At 40.8% G+C, this 21,522-nt stretch overlaps 1 long non-coding RNA gene across 5 annotated transcripts; it reads right to left on the bottom strand.

Annotated features, from left to right (window-relative positions):
- Nucleotides 1-1,433: 1,433 nt before the first annotated feature.
- Nucleotides 1,434-21,502, bottom strand: LOC122200530. Of its 5 annotated transcripts, none has more exons than XR_006193838.1 (7): nucleotides 21,365-21,502; nucleotides 19,003-19,063; nucleotides 16,009-16,143; nucleotides 11,058-11,285; nucleotides 7,973-8,068; nucleotides 3,672-3,728; nucleotides 1,434-2,458 (listed from the first exon to the last, which is right to left on the bottom strand). It is a non-coding gene; the product is annotated as an uncharacterized LOC122200530 (long non-coding RNA). The 5 variants fall into 5 exon arrangements; XR_006193840.1 differs by having other exon boundaries at nucleotides 1,434-2,455; XR_006193836.1 differs by lacking the exon at nucleotides 3,672-3,728.
- Between the last annotated feature and the right edge of the window lie 20 nt (nucleotides 21,503-21,522).

Genomic DNA, 21,522 nt, shown 5'->3' with positions numbered 1-21,522 from the left:
GATATAGGGCCTACAGAAGATTGCCTAAAGTCTGGTTTATGATTATCAAAAGTGTCAGTCTAAGCATGGAATGGTTTACAAAATTCTGGTAGAGATTTTTCACCTAAAGTCATAGTGTCTTGGGGTAGAATGGATTACATTGAGTAACAGTGAAAACGTTGCTTTGGTCAGTGAAAACTGTCAATGACACATTTCAATTCCTAATTCTTGCTAAATTCTGCCACTCTAAGTAAGATGAAACAGTTGAAGCAATAGCAAATACTTCCCTTCCCTCTGCACTGGGTAATTACATGGGAGTAAATGAGCCAATAAGAAGTAAGCTCCTTGCTTAAAGTTGGCCCTAAGAAGGGCAGGTGGGGAGGGAGTGGGGAACCCTAGGAGAAATCAAAGCTATGATGACAGGCCAGGACTTCTGTGGTCTATGTAACATCCATCCTATGCAGATAACTCCCCAGACTCTACCCCACTCTTTATGCTGTCCCCAGAGCCTCAGCAGAGCCTGGCAGAGCAGAGACTGTGTTTGGGATGAGTCAAATCATGAGCTCTACTAGCTGCCACATCCATCCCTAGGGAAAGGATGCCTGGCCCATTAGGAATACCGCCCTGGGCTTAAGAGGTTGGAGAATGAAGTTTGCATAAATTAGTGCCACTTCCTTCTTTCTCCACTGTGCCTATTATGTAGCTTATTTACTTTAGGAAGTGCCTGATGCCTGGTATGAAACTTCAAAGAATCATGAGGGGGATGAGCTATAGAGGAAAGGAAACATTCTAGTTCCTAGAAGCTATTTTGCAACATGGAATGATGTTTTGTTTCCAGGCAACTGGACTATCTGTAGCAGAATCCCAACTAGGAGATGGACAGGTAAGGAGGGACTGGAAAGAGCTGGATACAGGATCACTAGCCGAGCTGGAGGGGGAAGTAGGGAGGGACGGGAAGGGGTTGGAGCAGGGCTCAGCTTAAGTAAGCCAGAATGCCAAAAACTAAAGTGTTAGGCAAGGAAACTGAAGCAGAGGCCCAGCTGTATGGATTCTGGCAACATAAGAGCATTAAGGAAGAGATGCTTGAGATATCCCAGAAAGTATGAAGGCTCAGAGCCAGAGATGTGAGCTGGAATCCGGGCTGTCATTTCCCATCAGCACAACTTTGACAAGCTTCTTAACTTCTTTAAGGCTCAGTTTCCTCATGTAGAATACAGAAATAATACTAATCCAATAGGGATGTTGTGAGAATTAAGCTTTATAAAGTATATAGGTCCCAAATATATAGGCTTAAAAAAATTTTTTTTTAATGTTTTATTTATTTTTGAAGAAGAGAGAGACAGAGCATGAGCGGGGGAAGAGCAGAGAGAGAGCGAGACACAAAATCCAAAGAAGGCTCCAGGCTCTGAGCTGTCAGCACAGAGCCCAACACGGGGCTTGAACCCACAAACTGTGAGACCTGAGCCAAAGTCAGACGCTCAACTGACTGAGTCACCCAAGTGCCCCTCAAACATATAGGCTTCTAAACTATTAGTTTGTCAGCTCCTTGAAAGCAAAGAAGGGATCTTATCAGTGCAGCAATGACCATGAAGACAGAGAAAGCGTTTAATACATGTTTGCTAATAAATGGGGAAAAAATTGCATTATAGACCCTATCTCCAGGTGAAGTTGAAGTTGATAGTCTACACAGTCTCATGTTACTACTCAAAGTGAAGTTCATGAACCATTAACATGATTTGGGAACTTCTTAAGAGATGCAGGATCCCACCCCACCCCAGACCCAAATATCAGAATATGACCTGATCCCCAGGTGATCTGTCTGCATGTTAAACTTCGAGAAGCACTGCTCAGTCACGATTGACTGAATGAGGAGGCCTGAGTCTCCTGGTGGACGGCTTCTGGTGGCTCTATCTGGGAGGCGACGGGAATGGCAGGAGCTCTCAGGGAATATCCAAACTGATTCCTTAAATTGTGACCATGGTCTCTCAGGGTATGAGCATATGGCCAGGCTGCTCTGCATCAGAGGAGCTGGGACCCCAATCTGGCCAGGCAGGGATAGCATACTGATTCCATAGATGTGTGAGCAAAGGATGAGTTTCAGAGCCTCAGCCTGGACTCAAAGGCAATATCTACAGGCAAGGAGGCAAGAAGCCAAGCCCAGGGGACTCGGGTGAGGGTGAATGAGAAGCTAAAATGAGTTATGCTGCTCTGGAGCACCAAAGTCTAGAGAATAAGAGTTTGGAAGAAAAAGAAAGCAGACGATTCAACCAGTACTTATGGTGCCATTTATGAGTAAGACAGGGAGTGAGTTCTCATTTTAAGAGAGGTTGGTCCTCATTCTCAGGCTCACATTCTTTCCCGTGTAGGTAGATGTGTCTTTATAGCTGTGTGGGTGTAGTCTGAGGGGGACTCAGCATTACAACGCACTTGTTCCTTGTGAAGCCAGATAAAAGGCTTGCTGGAAGGTTCCTCTGTCCTGCTGACATAAAGAGACATCAGTCAAGCTGGGAAAGTGGAAATTTCAGGGATTGTTTTTGAAAGTTCTGTAAAAAAAAAATGAACAGGAAGTCCCAGAACTTTTGCCCACACCATAATCCTATATTTTCAGTAAAGAATGGGCCACTCCTCTAGAGGCAATATGTCCACACCCCTAGGAACCCAGATAGCATTCTCTCAGGGGGCACAGCACAGGTGCCAGAGCTGGAGGGGACTTGGTAGTTTTCAATCATTTTTAAGTCATGGAACTCTATTTCCTAACACTGTTGGACGCTCAACACTTGAACTGGATATTAGTGAATCTACTCTTACTGAAGAGAAACTGAGGACCAGAGCCATTCCCTTCCACCCCCTACACTCCAAGGCCCTCTGAGGCTCCTAGGTAGAACCCCCTTGTTTCCCAAAGGCAGTTTGAGAAGCATTTCTCTATACCAGTCCCACTGATGAATGAGGAAGATGAGGCCCATGCAGACAAGATCTTCCTTGACCTGGCACAGGCTCATCTCACTACCCAAGTGACTCCCTACAGTTTGGCCATTGTGGACTTTCTTCAGTCTTCAGAACATTCCATGTTCTCTCTTCTGGGCCTTTCTACATGCTATTCTCTCTACTTGAAACACTCTGCTCCTCTCCATGCCTCCTTGTCTTCCCACCCCACTCCTGCCTGCTGGACTCCTCAGTAACCTCTGGATCTCAACAAAGGCCTATTTGCTCTGTTCAAAGGCCTATTTGCAACTGAGGCACAGTTGCCAGCTCAAAGGTGTGAGATTGCTGACTGCCCCTCCACCCAAATATGGGGTGATTGTGAGCAAATCCTTGTCCAGTCCACGTTGATTCCTTCTCAGGGAGTTCTGACTGATGTACAACAATGTGAGGTGAAGATCCAAGTAATGGGGAAAATGTGAAGGAAATGCAAAGTGAGACACACTTAGAAGATGTTGGTAGGTCCATGTGACAGCGGCCTTCAAAGTGGTCATACAGAGTTATTGGCAGATATTTGTTTCTTATAATGACAGTTTTCAGAGATCATCCTGACCTGCTACCCTGAGAGTTTGGAAGACAAGAGGTTTTCAATATGACTACCTTCTAACCCCAGTAACTATATTTAACATTACTAGTAGATAATCTTGCAAAAGTTCCACAAGAAATTATTGAAGACTTCACCAATGACAAAATACAGACACAAAACATGCTACCTGGTATATCTCAGGCATTTCTGTGGTGGATGCATGAATCTCTCCTGAAACACCCATCTGACAATCAATCAATCAATCAATCAATAAATAAACAAACAAACAAACAAATAAATCTGAAGTAATGTTGCACTAAAATTGTTCTATACATGCAAGGAGCTACAAATGCTAAGTCAACATATTCCAAAATTGGCTCACCCCATTAGTATGTGGGCAGTAAATTGTTAAAAAAAAAAACTAATTATCTTTTTAGATAGTATTACCCCAAACATTATTTTTACAAGCTTTGTAGAGTAAGTCAACAGGTTAAGTCAAGTCTCTGCTTAAGCTTCATTTTATTTAAAGTGACACTTCCTGGTAAACAGGTTTTAATTAAAAAGGAAAATTACATTTGCATCCCTGGAAGATAAAGGAGAAACTACAGACTATTTCACTATCTACACTCTCTGTTTCTACTTATCTTTGGCACCAGTTACAAAGGAAAACTACCTGGAAGGATAATTTCTCCCACAAAAATCCCTTCCGATTAGACAGGACTTAGCAACTTATAAAGTATATTCATATACGTGATTTCATTTGATCCTGTCAATGGCCCTGAATGGCACATATAACAAGAATTAGAGTTAACTTCATATCATAAATGAGGATGCCATGGGTGCTACGTGACTTGCTCATGGTCACCCTGATGGTAGGCAATCAGCCAGGCTTTGAATACAAGGCCTGTGATCACAGCTCTATCTCAGAGCTGTCATCATCAGGTAAACTGTGGTTAAGTCGGCCTGATGTCTTAGATCATATTATAGAGGGCCCGGGAAGGGTCTTCAAGTTGCTGTGGTTCTCAAACTATACCTCTTAGAACCCCAAAGGTCCCTAGTGATGCTTAGGAAGCCACCATAGGGAACATGAGAAGACCGGATACTGGGCTAATATCCCAATCAAGGATCTCTGTTTTCATGTCTCATATACTGATGTTTCAAGTAAAATTTCTTTGGAAGAAAGTATTCCACTGCTTAGAAAAAAAACTTTGAAACTCCAATATACTAGTCCAAACTTGTCATTTTGCATATTGGAAAAGATCCATAAAGATCACATAATTTGTCCATTTTCACACCCAACTTAGATTGGAAACCACACCCAGTCGATGACCCTGTGATTGGGATAAGAGTTAAGTCTCTCAGTACAGTGTTTTGTCTCCATCTGAAGTTCCCCAACCTGAGTGTGTATCAGGATCGCCTACAGGGCTTGTCACAGATTTCTGGGTCCCATGTCCAGAGGTTCTGACTTAATAGGGTTGGGGTGGAGCCTGGGAATTTGCATTCTCAACAGATTCCCGATGACACTAATGCTGCCGGACCACCAGTCTACAGAGTACAAAACAACTGAAAAGTCTATTGAATTGACCAGCAAATTGTGCATTTCCTCAATTTTATTTCACTCTGGAAAAGCAGTAAAGGAAAATTTCTCCTTCAGAATTTATAAACCCATTGCTTTAACCATGTCAGTATACATTCCTCAACACCTAGTGTTGATATGCTATCACATCAAGATCCCAAACCCTCCATGTAGCAGATAACACTGAAGTCCCAGTTCATACTCCCTCATCCAACCTCTGAGTTCACTGGCATCTACAGTGGGCAGTTTTCATGCACACAGCCAGCTTTCTATCTCAATGGATGGCATATCGTTGGTGTCTCTGAGGACTTTCTTTAGCCAACAAGAGCTTGCTTACTCCGTGTGTGTGTGTGTGTGTGTGTGTGTGTGTGTGTGTGTGTGTGTGTAATTAATGTCCCCGTTTTCCAGGGCACCCTTCAAACAATGAAGACATGAATCTGCAGATAAACACTCCAGGTTCCCTATCTCTCGGTAGGATCATTTTTTTAAGTTTATTTATTTTGAGAAGCGGGGGAGGGGTGTAGGCAGAAAGAGGGAGAGAGAGAAACCCAAGCAAGCTCCCACCATCAGTGCAGAGACTGACATGGGGCTCACTCTCATGAACCATGAGATCATGACCTGAGCTGAAATCAAGAGTCTGACGCTTAACTGTCTGAGCCACCCAGGTGCCCCTCGATGGAATAATTTTGAAGCTTGTTCAAATGACTCCTCAGAGGGTCCCCAGTGAGATTGTGCCCCAGTTTCACACAGCAGTAACTCACTTATTCATCACCCTTTGTTGGCATTTCTCCCTTTCTATCCACCTTCCCCACTCCCTCACTTGTGCTTCCTGAGATCACTTCCTAAATAAACTACCTGCATTCCACGTTCTTGTTTCAGGGTCTGCTTTTGGGAAAAAACAAACCAAGACACTCTATCTCATAAGTTGTTCACCAAATTCACAGAAGCATCACTTCCCAGCTGACTCACACCTGTTCTTGCTCACCTTTCATATCTCTGCCTTGGGGTTTTATCCACAGGTCTTCCAATAACACCATTAACACCAACTTAGGGTGCACAAGATGGGTGTTAAATAAGTGAAACAACAATTGTTGCTGCCCTAACAGCAGCAGAAATAGAGACTGTTGAATGTGTGAATATGATTCACTGACTGTACACTTAAGTAGTCACTCTTCAAAAAGAGGCCCAAGTTCATCAGTCATATTTGTGAAGGATGCCAGCTTTAAAAAAAATTGGCATTGGGGCACCTGAGTGGTTCAGTTGGTTAAGTGTCCGACTTCGACCTAGGTCATGATTTCACTATTCCCAAGTTCGAGCCCCACGTCAGGCTCTGTACTGACAGCTCAGAGCCTGAAGCCTGCTTCAGATTCTGTGTCTCCCTCTGTCTCTCTGCCCCTCCCCGACTCACACTCTGTCTCTCAAAAATAAATAAACATTATGCATATTTTTCAGGGCATCACTATAAATATAAATATTTTTAAAACTATCAATTCTGAAATGGAGAGAAGTTTCCTTTTGTACTGTTAAAGCAAGATTAACTTTCAGCTAATATTTACATTTGAGGAGTGGAGTTTCAGCAGTGAAGGCATTGACGTTTGTCAAACTGTCATGCAAATCTCAATGAAAAAGAAAAAAAAAGAACTATGTGAGAAGCAATTAAATTGTCCTCAAATTGAAGCCAAAGAATAGATACAGATCCTTTGGTTAAAAAAACAATTAAATGAATCAAACTTCATCCTAAATAATAGAGCTATTACATGTATTTCATTCCACTTGTTATTGATGGCTTAATTTTTTTCTTTTTTGAAAAAACAGTCGTATTGCGGGATAACTGACATATAATGAACTGTACATATTTAAAGTGTACAGCGTAATAAATTTTGACATATATATGCACCCAGGAAACCACCATGTGCACTTATTTTTTAAAGCAATATTCTCAAGTTTAAGTCTATATTATTTTAAAATCCAATTTCTGGAATAATGCATTAATTATCATATTGATGCAGTGATTCCTTGTGGGCTAAAAGTTCTTTAAATTACTCCCTATTTCAAATGGCTATATATGAGTATGCTCAAAAAACTGGTTGGCCCAATTCCCAAGAACTTAGACATAGCTGGCAAATAATAATAAAAGCTACCACTCATTAAGGATCTGTCATTGCCAGGGGCTATTTTGTAGCTCTTTAAATATATCAGTTGTAACCCTCACAACAATTCCATGAGGTAAATGTTACTAATGCTATTTTACAAGTGAGCAACTGAGACTTAGAGACATTTAAGGGGTATGACATGACAGATCTGGGAACTATATTCCCTCCATTATATAATATTCCCAAAAATGTTTATTAGCTTTTTATAAAGTTTATTTATTTTGAGAGTGAGAGCACAAGCATGAGCAGGGGAGTAGCAGAGAGAGGGAGAGAGAGAATCCCAAGCAGACTCCACCCTGACAGCATGGAGCCTGATGCAGGACTCAATTCCATGACTGTGAGATAATGACCTAAGCTGAAATTTAGACTCAGATGTTTAACCGACTGAGCCACTCGGGTGTCCCTTATTTCTTATTTATTGAACAAATATGCCCTGGACCCTAAGTTAATGTTGAAGATACAGCAGTGAAAGTAATTGATACGAAATTTCTTCAGTGATGAAGAAATTTACTATTTCAATGAAATACAGTTGCACAAATAATTGATTACAATTGCTATTAATGCCTACGGGAGAAGTACAAGGTGCTGTAAGAGCATGAAAGGGGACCTGATCTAGTTTGGGGGCAGGCAGTCAGAGGAGGCATTCATAAGGAAGTAATCCTTAAGCTAAGACCCAACAAATTAGTGGATCTATAATTTTTTAAGTAGGAGAGGTGACATAATCAGATTTGCAAGACTATTTAAGGGAAAGCCACTTACCTGGTAGCAGGCAGTACAGGAGGAAAAATGTCTTCCTTGAGAATTGCAAACTGCAAGCTCAACCCTCAGGCAGGGTTGGAACCAGAATCTACATGCCTATGTAACACAAGAAAACCTCATCACACCTAAATATTGTTCAGAGTGGTTCTTGGTTAGTTAATGCTCTCAGGCATTTAGGTTAGTAAAAGCAAACTTGCAGGGACAAAAACCAACTTTCAGAAAGTTCACACATAATAAGGTTTCCATGGACATGAACTCACAATCAAAACACCATGAAACAAGCTGCCATGAGCAAGTGTTAGCATAAACAATAAAGTATACCAGAATTAGAACTGCAAAGACTGCAGATATTAGAATTATCAGATTGAGAATATAAAATAAGTTTGTTTGATACATTTAAAGAAATAAGAATATCAAAAGTACAATTAAGAAGCAAGATATTTTTAAACTGATCAAATATATTTGAAAAAGAACAACACAGAACAACTTAAAATTTTATGTGTAGATAGATAGCATTAACCCTTTATCTCTTAAATATATTGCACGTATTTTCCTCCAGGTTTGTTGTTTCTGTTTTAACTGAATTTGTGGTGACTCTTGCCACTCATTCCTGAATTTTTTATTCTTTGGAGGTTAAATCTGTGTATCATTTGCCTTTAAGGCTTTTGCAGTTTGTCTCTTGCTTAGAAGGGCTTTTTGTACTTCAAGGTTATTTGAAGAATCTTTATTTTTTTAATGTTTATTAATTCACTTTAATCTGTATTTTATATTAACACAAGAGTCAAATGTTGTTTTTAATAGACTGCATTTGGAAATTCCAGCACTGTTTATTAAATAGAACTTTCTTTCTAACTAATTTGAAATAACACTTTTAACATAAATTAATTTCTTGTTCTAGTCAATAAGAATTTAGTTCTCTTAAAACTTCTGACCTCACTTACTCCCTCCCCCATCGTCCAAATTTTGGGATAAATCATCAGTTGACTACTTATATAACAAAAAAGCATGCAAATATTATACACTGATGAAGAAGGTAATTACTACAATTATGTTTCCTTTCTTGAACTTTTTTTTTTCCAGGAGTTAACTATCCACCTTGTTATTTTGAGTTGCACAGTTTCCTATGAATCTATTCAAATGCTTGATTGGACCTGTCAAACACCTATTGTTATTATTTTCCAGACACTAAAATATATCAAATAATCTTTTTGCTCCACTTTTTTTTCCCCCCTGATATATCCCCCTCAAACTCTCAAGTTTTCCTACTCCATATGGGCTAATTACTTTCTAGGCCCACAGCACAGCTGTCAGCTAGAATTTCCTTTAGTGCTTTCCTACGCTAGATCCTTCAAATGTCAGTATGTGGAGGTGTTTTCTCTTTAGAGAAACAGCCTCCAGTTTCCTGCCTGGGGGGACATATGCCTGATGGCTCTTTGGAAGAAGGGTCTTTGTGGGAGTAGATCTGAGAAAGAAGGCTGAGGGTACCTCTGTTTATTACTTGAATTTTCCCAGAATCAGCATGTTTCAGTCTCCTGCCATTAACCCAACCCCACCACACCCCTATATGTCTTGTGTCCCTGAGTCTGTCTGGGTCTCTCTGGTTCATTGTCTCCAGAGAACATACTTCCTATCACCTGTGGAGGGTAGTTTCCCTGACTTCAAGGGATAGGGAAGACGCTTTGGCTTTAATATCTGCATAAAAACTTCAACCAATCCTTGCACCTCACTCACCTTTGGTGTACCTGGTACCACCTCAAGTTCTGCATCCTCTATGGGCTCTCAATAGTAGCCTCCTCTGCTGTCAGTTACATTTTGCTCCTCCACTCATTTTCCACCTTTCAAAATTTGCTCACATCTCCTTTCTAATTTTATCAGTCTTTGTGGATTTACACTCCCTCCAACTCTACCCCGCCCCACCTCTTCCTATTTAGTCATGTTTCAGTAGGAGGAGACAAACTCAACTATGTTTAACTAGAAGTCTCTCAACCTCATAGTGCCATATATGTATGTATAGATAGCACTATGAGGTATATAAAACCCCATCCTCAATGAAACAATCACTGATCTGCTTTCCATCACAATAGATTCATTTGCATTTTCGAGAGTTTTGTGTAAGTACAATCATACATATGTATTCTTATTTGTCTGGATTCAACTCTGGATAGATTTGACCTTTATTCAATTCTTAAAAACCAGCTTTATTGAGGCATAATTTACATACAAAGTCACTAATTTTATTTACTTTTATTTAATGCTTATTTTTGAGAGAGAGAGAGAGAGAGCGCGCAGGGGAGGGGCAGAGAGAGAGGGGACTCAGAATCTGAAGCAAGCTCCAGGCTCTGAGCTGTCAGCACAGAGCCCTACATGAGGCTTGAACCCACAAACTGCGAGATCATCACCTGAGCTGAAGTCAGACACTTAACTGACTGACCCACCCAGGTGTCCCCAAAGTCATCAATTTTAAATATAGAGCTTGAGAAGTTTTGATACATGAATATCATCATGTAATCACCACTACAGTCAAGATGCAGAACATGTGAAAAGGAATATTTAAATATTTGCTTAAACTTAAGCAAAGTTTCAAGGGAAACAATTTCTTAGTTTCAGAGAAAGTCATGTGCTGTATGCACACAACATTCAGGCATCATTCCATGGACACAAAAATCAGTGCCATTTTACCTCCCTTTTCAAGTTACACAGTTGTGAGAACTTGCACTCTTGATTATTTATAGGGAACCTTTGTGATGACTTATAACTTTTTTTTTTTTTTTTACAAATACCCCTTTGGTGTCTTAGGAAATAACTTCAAAGATTAACAGAAGAGGTCTTGTAAGGGAGTTCGATTAAAACCTAAACTGTATTTGCATACTGTATATACTTTGATTCATTCACTGCTGTGATTCATCTGTCTCCAACCAGGCTACTGGCCCCATAAGAAAGTGTCACACAGCTCACAAGTTTCTGTTTTCTGTTCAGCCATGTTGTCTCAGTGCTCTTTGCTCCTATCTTGTGTCCCAGCCTCCAGTCTCTCCCCATTCCACTCCCACCTAGGTATCACTGTTCATTAATATTTCTGAAGTCTTACTTTTATGGCAGGGCACCTTCCACACTTCCCAGTGCTCACAGGAGTAGGTCTGAGTTCTGTAATGCTGCCTTCAACTTCGTGTGCTCCACCTTATTTATGTTCAAACTGTGGGGAGCTGGGAGCCATTTCCAGAGAGTCATGTGGCTGAGCCCGGTTGTTGTTGTGCAGGGTGGGCTGTGTGTGTTTTATCCTTTCCAAACCCAGCACAACATGTGGAATGGCCTGGGTCTAGAAAAAAGGTGTTAGGATTTGTTGCAAAAGAATAAAAATTTACACCTGAAGCTTTATTTAAAAATCACAGTAAAGCTTTTAATTAGCTACTGTAAAGAGAGTTCAGTAATTTATGTGAATATAGAGATTTAGGTGTCACAATAACTTAGAGGTTTTATGCTCCATGTGTAATTTATTTGTCAGATACAGAGCATGACATGCCTTACTTACTTTCTGGTTTGTTTTTTTTTTAAGATTTTTTTTTTTAAGTTTATTTTTTTGAGCGAGAGAGAGACCAGGGGAGGGGAAGAAAGAGAAGGAGAAAGAATCCCAAGCAGGCTCCACACTGCCAGTGCAGAGCCCGACATGGGGCTTGAACTCACGAACCATGAGATCATGAGCCAAGCCAAAACCAAGAGCCAGACACTTAACTGACTGAGCCACCCAGGTGCCCCCTGGGTTACTTTCTGAAAAGCATCATCATTTATTTATTTATCCAAACATTCATTAAATATCTCTTGAGCAACTATTACTTGTCAAGCTCTGTGCTAGGCATTGCCAATACATTTGTGAAGCAGAGAGATCTTGTCTATAGCCTTACAGAGCTAGCACATTGGCTGAATGAGTCATGATAAGGATAAGCAGAGCTACGGATGGAAAGTAAACTGGGGGCTGTGGAGGCCACTACTGCCCTGCTCACATCCCCTCAGCACCCACTGGGCAAGCCAAAGGCTTCTTCCTGCAAGAGACTCTCAGGCTGAGTAAGGCTTCTCTGGCCCACAGCAGGCAGGAGCATGCTCGGCCCTAGTATGGTGCAGGCCGTCAGTGCCAAGGAATCAGTGCCCTCAGGAGCGGTCCTCAACCCATGGTGAATAAGACTTGAGAGTTAACTACGCAGCTCCCTCACCCTCTGGGTGTTCTATACTATCTAAGCCTGGGCTGCCATAACAAAATGCCATAGACTGCGTGGCTTAGACAACAGAAATGTATTTTCTCACAGTTCTGGAGGCTGGATGGCTGAGATCAGGGTGCCAGCATGGGTGGTTTCTGGTGAAACCTCTCTTCCTGGCTTGTGGATGACCACTTTATCACTGCGTGTTCACGTGACCTCTTCTTTGTGTGCTCTCTCACGAAGAGAAAGAAAGACCTCAGGGGAGCTCCTTGGTGTTACTTCTTAGAAATACGCTAATGCTACTGCATCAAGGCCCCACCCTTATGATCTCATTATAGGCCCTCCTTAATTTTTAATTATCTCCTTATTGTCCCTATCTCCAAATATAGGCATATTGAGGATGAAGGCTTCAACATATGGATTTGGGGGAACACAATTCAGGCTATGGTGTATACTGTCTCCCAGAGTTCCCCAGTGAGACTGAGCCCCAGTCACCCATCTCCCATGAATCCATTCATTAAGGCACTCTGAATAGCCTTCTTTTTCTTCCTTCCCCATTCCTCTATCTTCCTACCACAGCTTCCTGAGATTACCCCCCACATAAACCACTTGCACTCAAATCCTAGTCTCAGGATTTGTTTTGGGGGGAACCCCACCAATGACTGGAGCATATATCAGGGAACCAGACTTATGCCTAGTGGGCCTGGATCTTAGAAAGTCTTACCAGCTGTGCCAGGTGGGAAGCCATTTAAAGTCTTAAGCCAAAGGAACAAATCTCTGGTAGCATGTGGAGAAAAGATTCAAAGACGTAAGAAGCTGATTCAGGGCAACTAACAGGGAAGCTATTTCTTCAGTCAAGTCAGAAGAAGATTGTGATCAGTACTAGGGAGGAAGCAGTGAAGACAGAGCCTGACATGATGCCTAGTCCATAGTAACTGCTCAACAAATATTTTTGGATGAAAATTAATGAATAGGTTCAATGTACCAAATCACTAGATAGACTGTCAGAACTTGAAGACTCGTTTAATTTGGGATTTGAGGAAAAGGAAAGAGTCAAATCTTCAGGCTTGAACAGCTAGGTGAATGCTGACGCTATTTACTCAATATGGATCATAGCTTTGAGGATCAGCAAGTTGGAGGGGTAAGAGATAATGTGTTTGGGGCATGATGTGCCTGTGAGACATCTAATTGATGCTGAGTAGGCAGCTGGGTACACAGGTTTGGAGCTGGGTTAGAGATGCATATTTGGGTCCCACCAGATATAGCTGCAAACTGCGTGGAGCAAGCCTTCTCCAACCACATGGGAAATGTGACCCAGAAGAGCTCCACGTTTTCCTATTTTCTGGAATTCTCTCTAAAATAACATTTCAGAAGGAGTATGAGGGAGAACTAATATCCATTGAGAACCTACTATAGGCCAAGAATTGCACTAGGTGTTTAATCTTCAGAACAGCCCTGAGAGGTATGAAATATTATCTCCATTTACAGACGAGGAAATTAAGGTACAGAAAGGAGGTCATTTATCCAAGTTCACAGCTGGTCAGCAGCTTCAGAAAAACTCTAGACTGTCCTAGTCCAAATTTCATGTTTAAAATAAGAATCAACAAAACATGGTTCTGTATCCTATGACTCTTAGTCTCACCAGACTTCACAATGTGCAATTCCCAAAGTCAGGTGCATTCAGTAGTAGAGTCTTTCGATTCCAGGGACCAAAGGTTATTCTCTCTGCAGCCCTCTGTTCAGCTCCTCATCCCTCATTTGAACAACTCTCTTTCCAAGTGGTCCCCCTGCTGGTGACCCTACTGTGGTAAAGCCCCAACTGAAGTCTCTCAATTTCTGTCTCCACAGATTTGCTTTCTCTGGACATATCATTTAAATGGAAGCATATAATGTGGTCTTTTGCAATGATGTTCTCAGCCAGTGTGCTGAATAAAAAGTAAAATATTTAGTATTTCCTCAACACCATATGTAACATAGGGAGTAACCCAAAACCTCATTATTTTTTTTAATTTTTTTTAATGTTCATTCATTTTTGAAAGACAGAGAGAGACAGACCACAAGCAGGGGTGGGTCAGAGAAAGAGGGGGACACAGACTCTGAAGCAGGCTCCAGGCTCTGAGCTGTCAGCACAGAGCCCAACGTGGGGCTTGAACTCATGAACTGCAAGATCATGATTTGAGCCAAAGTCAGATGCTCAACCAACTGAGCCACCCAGGTGCCCCTTTTTATTTAAAAATATAGCACACCATCTTGGATTTGCTAATACTGATACACAGTAGTGCAAACATTTTTTTAATAGATCTGCATTAAACTTATACATTTATTTGGAAAGATTAATACTGATATTATTCAATGTTATATATTTTCTATTCCTGGTATGATCCAGTCTGTTAAGTCAAAAGTTTTGAGAACTTTAAGAAAACTATTATTTAGGTTTTTAACACATACTATCTGTATCAAACTCTTTTTCTGGTGATATTTTTATATGGCACATTTTCCCACAGTCTATTCTCTCTCTCTTTTTTTTTTAATGTTTATTTATTTATTTTGAGAGAGTGTGAGAGAGGCACAGAGATAGGGGCAGAGAGAGAAAGAAAGAAAGAGAGTGAGAGCAAGAGTGAGAGAGAGAGGATCCCAAGCAGGCTCCATGATGTCAGTGCAGAGCCTGATGTGATCATGATATGAGCCAAAATAAAAAGTCAGACACTTAAGTGACTGAGCCACCCAGGTGCCCCCACAGTCTATTCTAAATCATTGTTTCTAACAGACAGGGAAGCTATTGAATTGCATATTCAAATTTTGGAAAACAGTATGGAGGTTCTTCAAAAGATTAAAAATAGAACTACCACATAATCTAGCAATCCCATTTTGGAATATTTACCCAACAGAATTGAAATCAGGATGTCAAAGAGGTTATCTACACTCCCATGTTCACTCCAGCATCATCCATAATAACCAAAATATTGAAACAACCTAAATGTCCCTTGATGGATGAATAGAGAAAGAAAACATGGTATAGGGGTGCCTGGGTGGCTCAGTCAGTTAAGCGTCCAACTTCGGCTCAGGTCATGATCTTGCGGTCCGTGAGTTCAAGCCCCGCGTCGGGCTCTGCTGACAGCTCAGAGCCTGGAGCCTGTTTCAGATTCTGTGTCTCCCTCTCTCTGACCCTCCCCCATTCATGCTCTGTCTCTCTCTGTCTCAAAAATAAATAAACGTTAAAAAAAATTTTTTAAAATAATAATAAATATTAAAAAAATTAAATTAAATTAAAAAAAAGAAAACATAGTATATTCATACAATGGAATATTATTTAGCTTTAGAAAAAGAAAAAAATCCTGCCACTTGCAACAATAGCCTGCAGGACATTATGCTAAGTGAAATAAATCAGACACAGAAGGATAAATACTGCATGAATACACTTATATGAGGGATCTAAAATAGTCAAACTCATAGAAGCAGAGAGTAGATTGGTGGTTGCCAAGGGCTTTGGAGAGGGAAAATGGGTAATTGCGGTTCAAAAGGTATAAAGTTTCAGTTATGTCAGATGCATAAATTGGAGAGATCTGCTACTAAATACAGCACCTATGGTTAACAACAATATACACTTAAAATTTTGTGAGAGAGTAGATCTTAGGTTGTGTTTCTTACCACAGTAAAAAAAAAAAAAAAAAAAAAATCAACTGAAAACAATTATACAAACACAGTTCTTAAAAGATGGAAGTCAGAATCCATACTGCCTCATTCTCCAGATGTGAGGTAGTGTCGCTCCCTATGTTCTAATTCTTTTAATATGTTTGTTGGAGGCAAAGTTTCATAGACTACTTCCTGGTGTGGGGGTGAGCATCTCACCTGAGTCACAGAAGGTTCCAGAGATTGGGCAAGATTGAGCCAGAGAGATGAGGTCATTCTTTTTGCCAATCATTGCAATGTTGCAAAAGGCAGAGGTGGTGTCTTGGACAAGAAACTAGACCTAAGTGAGAGGCCCTTAGGCAGAAGAAAGAAGTATGATCAGTGGAGTTCATCCTGGACCATGTCCCCTTCTTGACCTCTCCCAACCCCTTCCCACTGTAGCCAGAGTGAACTTTTGTCACCATGAAAGATGGTTCAGAGGACCTGTGACTACTGGCTAGCTCCTCTCCTTTCTCTGGGAACCTATTCTCTAAGCATTTGTAAATTTCTTTCAGCTCCAAAAAACACATCATTTTCATCTTTACCTCTAGGCCTTTGCCCATACCCATCACTCTGTTCCAGCCCCCTTCACATCCAACCCTCCAAACTGACTAATGCCTGCTCATTGTCAAGTCTCTGTTTAGACCTCATTAGGAATTTTTTCCTGACCCTCAAGACTGGGTTAGGTTTTCCCTTTTCAGGGACTTTTACCCCTATTCCACAGACCCGCCGAATGTGTTGTGATTGCCTATTAACTTGTCTACTCCTCACTCCCCCTAGACTGAAAGCTTCTTCAGGCAGGGACAGAATCTGCCCAACATCTGACCTCATGAGATACCCTAACTTAGAACTTCCCAATCAACTTGCTCCCAAACTCCTGATCCATAGGCACTGTGAGATAATAAGTGATTGCTGTTGTCCTGAACCATTAAATTTTGGAGTAATTTGTTATATGGTAATGGATAACTAATACACTATCAAAATTTAGAAGCTTTAAACAATCGTATCCCAGATTCTGCAGGATAGCAACTGATGACCTCCTGGTGCTTGTGGCATCAACTATGGCACAACTCAGCATTACTCAGCTGGTGGATGGGCCGATTGGGAGGATCCAAGACAGCTTCACTCACATCTTGGGCACTTTTTGGGCTAGAAAGTAGTCTCCGTTGGAATAGATTACCACAGAGCCTACACTTGGCCTCTCCAGAATGGCTGTCTCCAAGTAGATGAACTTTACATGGCAGTTGGCTTCCCTCAGAACAAGTATCCCCAAAGAACCCAGAAGAAGCTGTACTTTTTATGACCTAGCCCTGGAAATAACATACAGTCATTTCTACTATATTCTCTTGGTTGAAGCAGTCATAAGACCACCTAGATTCAAGAAGTGACTCCACCTCTTGATGGGAGGAATATCAAAGAATTTATAGCTATTCTTTTAAAAATAAATTAATTATTAAGGTATAATTTATATGCAATAAAATGCACCAATTTAAATATGCAATTTGGCAAGTTTTAACACATGACTATGTATTACCCTGTAACTACCATCACCATCAAGCTACAGAACATTTCCTTCATCCCAAAGTTCCCTTCTGCCTCCTTGCAGTCAATCCCTTTACCCTTCCCTCCTAGTGCCAGGCAACCACTAATCTGCTTTCAGGCTCTTCTAGAATTTTGTGTGACACCATATATGGTTTTTTACAGTTGGCTTTTCACTTAGCTAAATTCTTTTGAGACCCATCATGTTGTTTGTTGCATGAATCAATAGTTCATTTATTTTTTATTGCTAAGTAGTTTCTGTTGTATGTCTATATATGTTTTGTTTTAGCAGTTACCTGTGGATGGACATCTGGGTTGTTTCCAGATTTAGATTATTATGATAAAGCTGTTATGAACATTCATTTTCATTTCTCTTGAATAAATATCTAGGAGTGGGGTTGCTGGGTCATACTGGAGATAGATGTTTCAACTTTATAAAAGACCACTCAATTGCTTTCCAAAATGGTTGTGCCATCTTATTTTCCCAGCAAGAATATATGAAAGTTCTAATTGCTCCCCACCCTTGCTAACACATGGGATTGTCAGTCTTTTTAAGTTTAGCGATTCTATTGGGTGTGTAGCAGTATCTCATTGGGGTTTTAATTTGCATTTCCCTGATGACTAATGATGTTGAGCATATTTTCATGTACTAATTGGTCACTGATATATCTTCTTCTGTGGAGTGTCTATTCAAATCTTTTGGCATTTGTAACTGGTTATTTTCTCACTACTGAGCTTTAGAAGTTGTTTACAAATTACAGATACCAGCCTTTTGTCAGGTCTATGTATTAAAATACTCTCCTCCTCAGGGCACCTGGGTGGCTCAGTCAGCTGGGCGTCTGACTTCGGCTCAGGTCATGATCTCATGGTTCTTGAGTTCAAGTTCTGCGTTGGGTTCTTTGCTAACAGCTCAGGGCCTGGAGCCTGCTTCAGATTCTGTGTCTCCCTCTCTCTCTGCCCCTCCCCCACTCGCACTCTGTCTCTCTCTCTCTCTCTCTCTCAAAAGTAAACATTAAAACATTTTTGTAAAGAAATATTTTCCTCCAGACTGGCTTGCCTTTTCATCTTCTTCAAACTGACTAAAGAGCAGAATTTTTTAATTTTGATGAAGTCCAAATTATTATTTTCTTTTTTTTTAATTCATGCTCTTGGTGTCCTATAAAAGAAATCTTTGCCTACTCAAGATCACAAAGATTTTTCTCCTATGTTTTACTCCAGAAGTTTTATAGTTTTAGCTTTTATGTTCAGATCTATGATTCACTTTGCGTTAATTTTTTCAAGGTGCATAGTCAGGTCAAGACTCATTTTTTTCCCAAACATATGCAATAGTTACAGTAGCCTTTGTTGAAAATACTATCCTTGCCTCTTTTATTTAGCTTGCCACTTCTGTCTGAAGCAACTACCTATATGTGTGTGTATGTATATATATAAAATAAAATATATAGTCAAATATATGTAAATATATGTATATATATTTTTGTGTATCTATTTCTGGATATTTTTGTCACGTTCTATTGATCTGTACATTTACCTATGTAGTCATATTTTAAAACTGCCAAACGCATAGCAACTCACTGTAGCTGAACTGGTCTCATGACATCAGACACCAAAGCCCTTAGGCATGGTCCATATTACCTGGCTCAGGCTCCTGGGAGATGGCATGCTGGCTCCTGCTTACGATTCTGGGCTCCTCTCCCTCAGAGAGAATGAAGAGATCATAAAAAATTAGTAAGGAGGAGGAGGTATGTGGGGAAAAAAAGAGATGTGATCTCTTTTTGCCAGAGTTCTGGTCATTCAAGTTAAACTCGGTGTGAAGAAATGAAGATATGAGGAGAGATTGCAGAGCTATGTCTCTGGCCTAAAAGAAAAAGTTAGGACCCATATAAATTAGATGGGAAACAATCCCATTTTACAATATTGAAACATGCCAATGGATGTTGCATCACAACACAATACCCTCTATGGGTTTGTTACAGTGTCTGCATAAAGGTAATGTAAACCTTTCCTCTCAAGAGAATATTTTACTTCATGACTTTTTTTTAAGTTTATTTATTTATTATTGAGACAGAGACAGCGTGAGTGGGGGAGGGGCAGAGAGAGACTGAGAGAAAGAGAGAATCCCAAACAGGCTGCACACTCTCAGCACCGAACCTAACGTGAGGCTCGAACTCACGAAACCGTGACATCATGACCTGAACAGAAACCAAGAGTCAGAGGCTTAACTGACTGAGCCACCCAGGCACCCCGACTTTTTTTTTTTTTTCTTTTTTGGCAAAACACCTATTTAATTATCTCATATTTGTCAGGAACAAAGTTTTTGAATAAGAAGTTATCAGGGTTTTTCTGTTTCTGAAAAGTAACCTTATTTTCAGTAAACTTTCTGATTTACTAAAAGTTTTAACTGGTTTACAAAGTCAATATGTTAATCACTAGCTCAGGCGTCTAAAAATTATTGTGAGATTTAATATGAATGCATTTAGTTGATTGCTGTAGGGTCTGTTTGCAGAGGTAGCGATCCTCAGTAAAAGTGGGTGAAAATTTTGAAAAAGTATAAAATGTTTAGCAACTGTGCATACCAAACAGGTTCTCTGGCACTTTGCCAAATCAGACAACGTATCTGGCTCTTTCTGCCACAGAAACTCTCCTACCTGTATTTCTACATCACTCAACATGGCAGAGCTAACAGAAAACCAAAGTCAAATGAGGAAACTTGGCAAATGATTATCTGGCTTCACTGTTTGACCACTAACTGGCAAATACCATAACAAAAACTGCCCAGGAGATAAATGAGGGGATAAGAGTACATTTTTGACCCTGGATCCAGGCTCTCATGGAAGAAGCAGGTCTAAGATTTATAGGAACTGATTTGGGAATGAGTTCAACGTACTGAATAATCACAAAACTGTTTTTCCATTTAACAAAAATAATCCTCACACTTCAAAAATTTTGGTGGTAGCTTTTTTTTTTTCTCCTGCAACAGCACTCTATTTAATATTTTTACCCCATAATCCCACCTGTTGGTATTCTAGTTAAGACCAAGTACTTTAAAACCTTTATCAGATTTGTAGATCCCAGCAACCTGCTGGCATTTAACAAATACACAACACTGATGGAAATAAAGGAAGGTCCAAATGAGGTAAAACACATAAATTGTCTCAAACTGGTTATTTTTTGGATGACTTTTTACTGATGAGAAAAACTCTCTCAGCCAAAAGCTAATATGCGTATTAACTGCTTCAATTCCCTTCTTTTAAGAAGTTCTGAATTTGTTATTAATATAACACAGCACTAGTTAGAAAACGTATGATAAACTAGTTTTTAAAAATCGAATTCAAGAATGCCAAACAGGGTGACTAATTAAGAGTGGAGATTCCAGGGAGCGCCTCACTTCCGTCTCCCCAGGACAGAGGGATAAATAACTGAGTCAGAGGTTAGTGGCCTAAGTAGGTGGTGCCAGGGCGTAAGAAATTGTTGTCTTGAGGCAGAGGATGAGGAAAAATGCAGAAGAAAAAAGGGGAACCTTAAAGGATGTAGGTGTGTGGTGATATTCTTTTCTCAAATGAGGACAGAGCTGCAAAAAGTATCAGGAGGGGCAAAGACGAACCTGCGTTGGTTTCTCGAGGTTTAGGAGCAAAAAAAGTAAAGCGAGAAGCAAAAGAGGCAGGATCTTTCAGATCTTTCAGGATCTTTCAGAGCTGGACATTATCATACAAGCACTTAATCCAGGGGGTTGCAATTCTGTCTGGAGCCAAACCCGAAGGAACTTTTACACAAAACAAGAGCAGAGAGAAGACAAGCCTTGGTCGCTGAAGGGCAGAGTGCGGCAGAAGCCCTCCATGCGCATACAACCCTTTCCCCATCCCGTGAGCTGCTAGGAAACCCAGAGCGGTCTGTGCCTCAGTTTACAGCGGAAGAAACAGACACACAGACCCACGTGACCCGCTCACGGTCACAGAGCAGAGCCGGCTGTCACGTCTCCACACAACTCACCACTTACCGGTTTGCCACTCCAGGGAGGCAAGGAGGGAGTTGTGTGTTTCACGGAATCAACAGGGGAGTCGTGGCGGTCAAAATCACGCGGGGAGAAGGCGGGAGGACGCGATCTCGGCTGCGAAGGCGGCCGTGCGTGCCCTTCGCCTGGACTCTTCCCCGTGC

Source organism: Panthera leo, chromosome D1 (genome assembly GCF_018350215.1).
Source record: "Panthera leo isolate Ple1 chromosome D1, P.leo_Ple1_pat1.1, whole genome shotgun sequence".
In the NCBI taxonomy this organism is placed as follows: domain Eukaryota; kingdom Metazoa; phylum Chordata; class Mammalia; order Carnivora; family Felidae; genus Panthera; species Panthera leo.
Note: the sequence above shows the minus strand (reverse complement) of the source record. Positions and strands in the feature narration are given on the sequence as shown.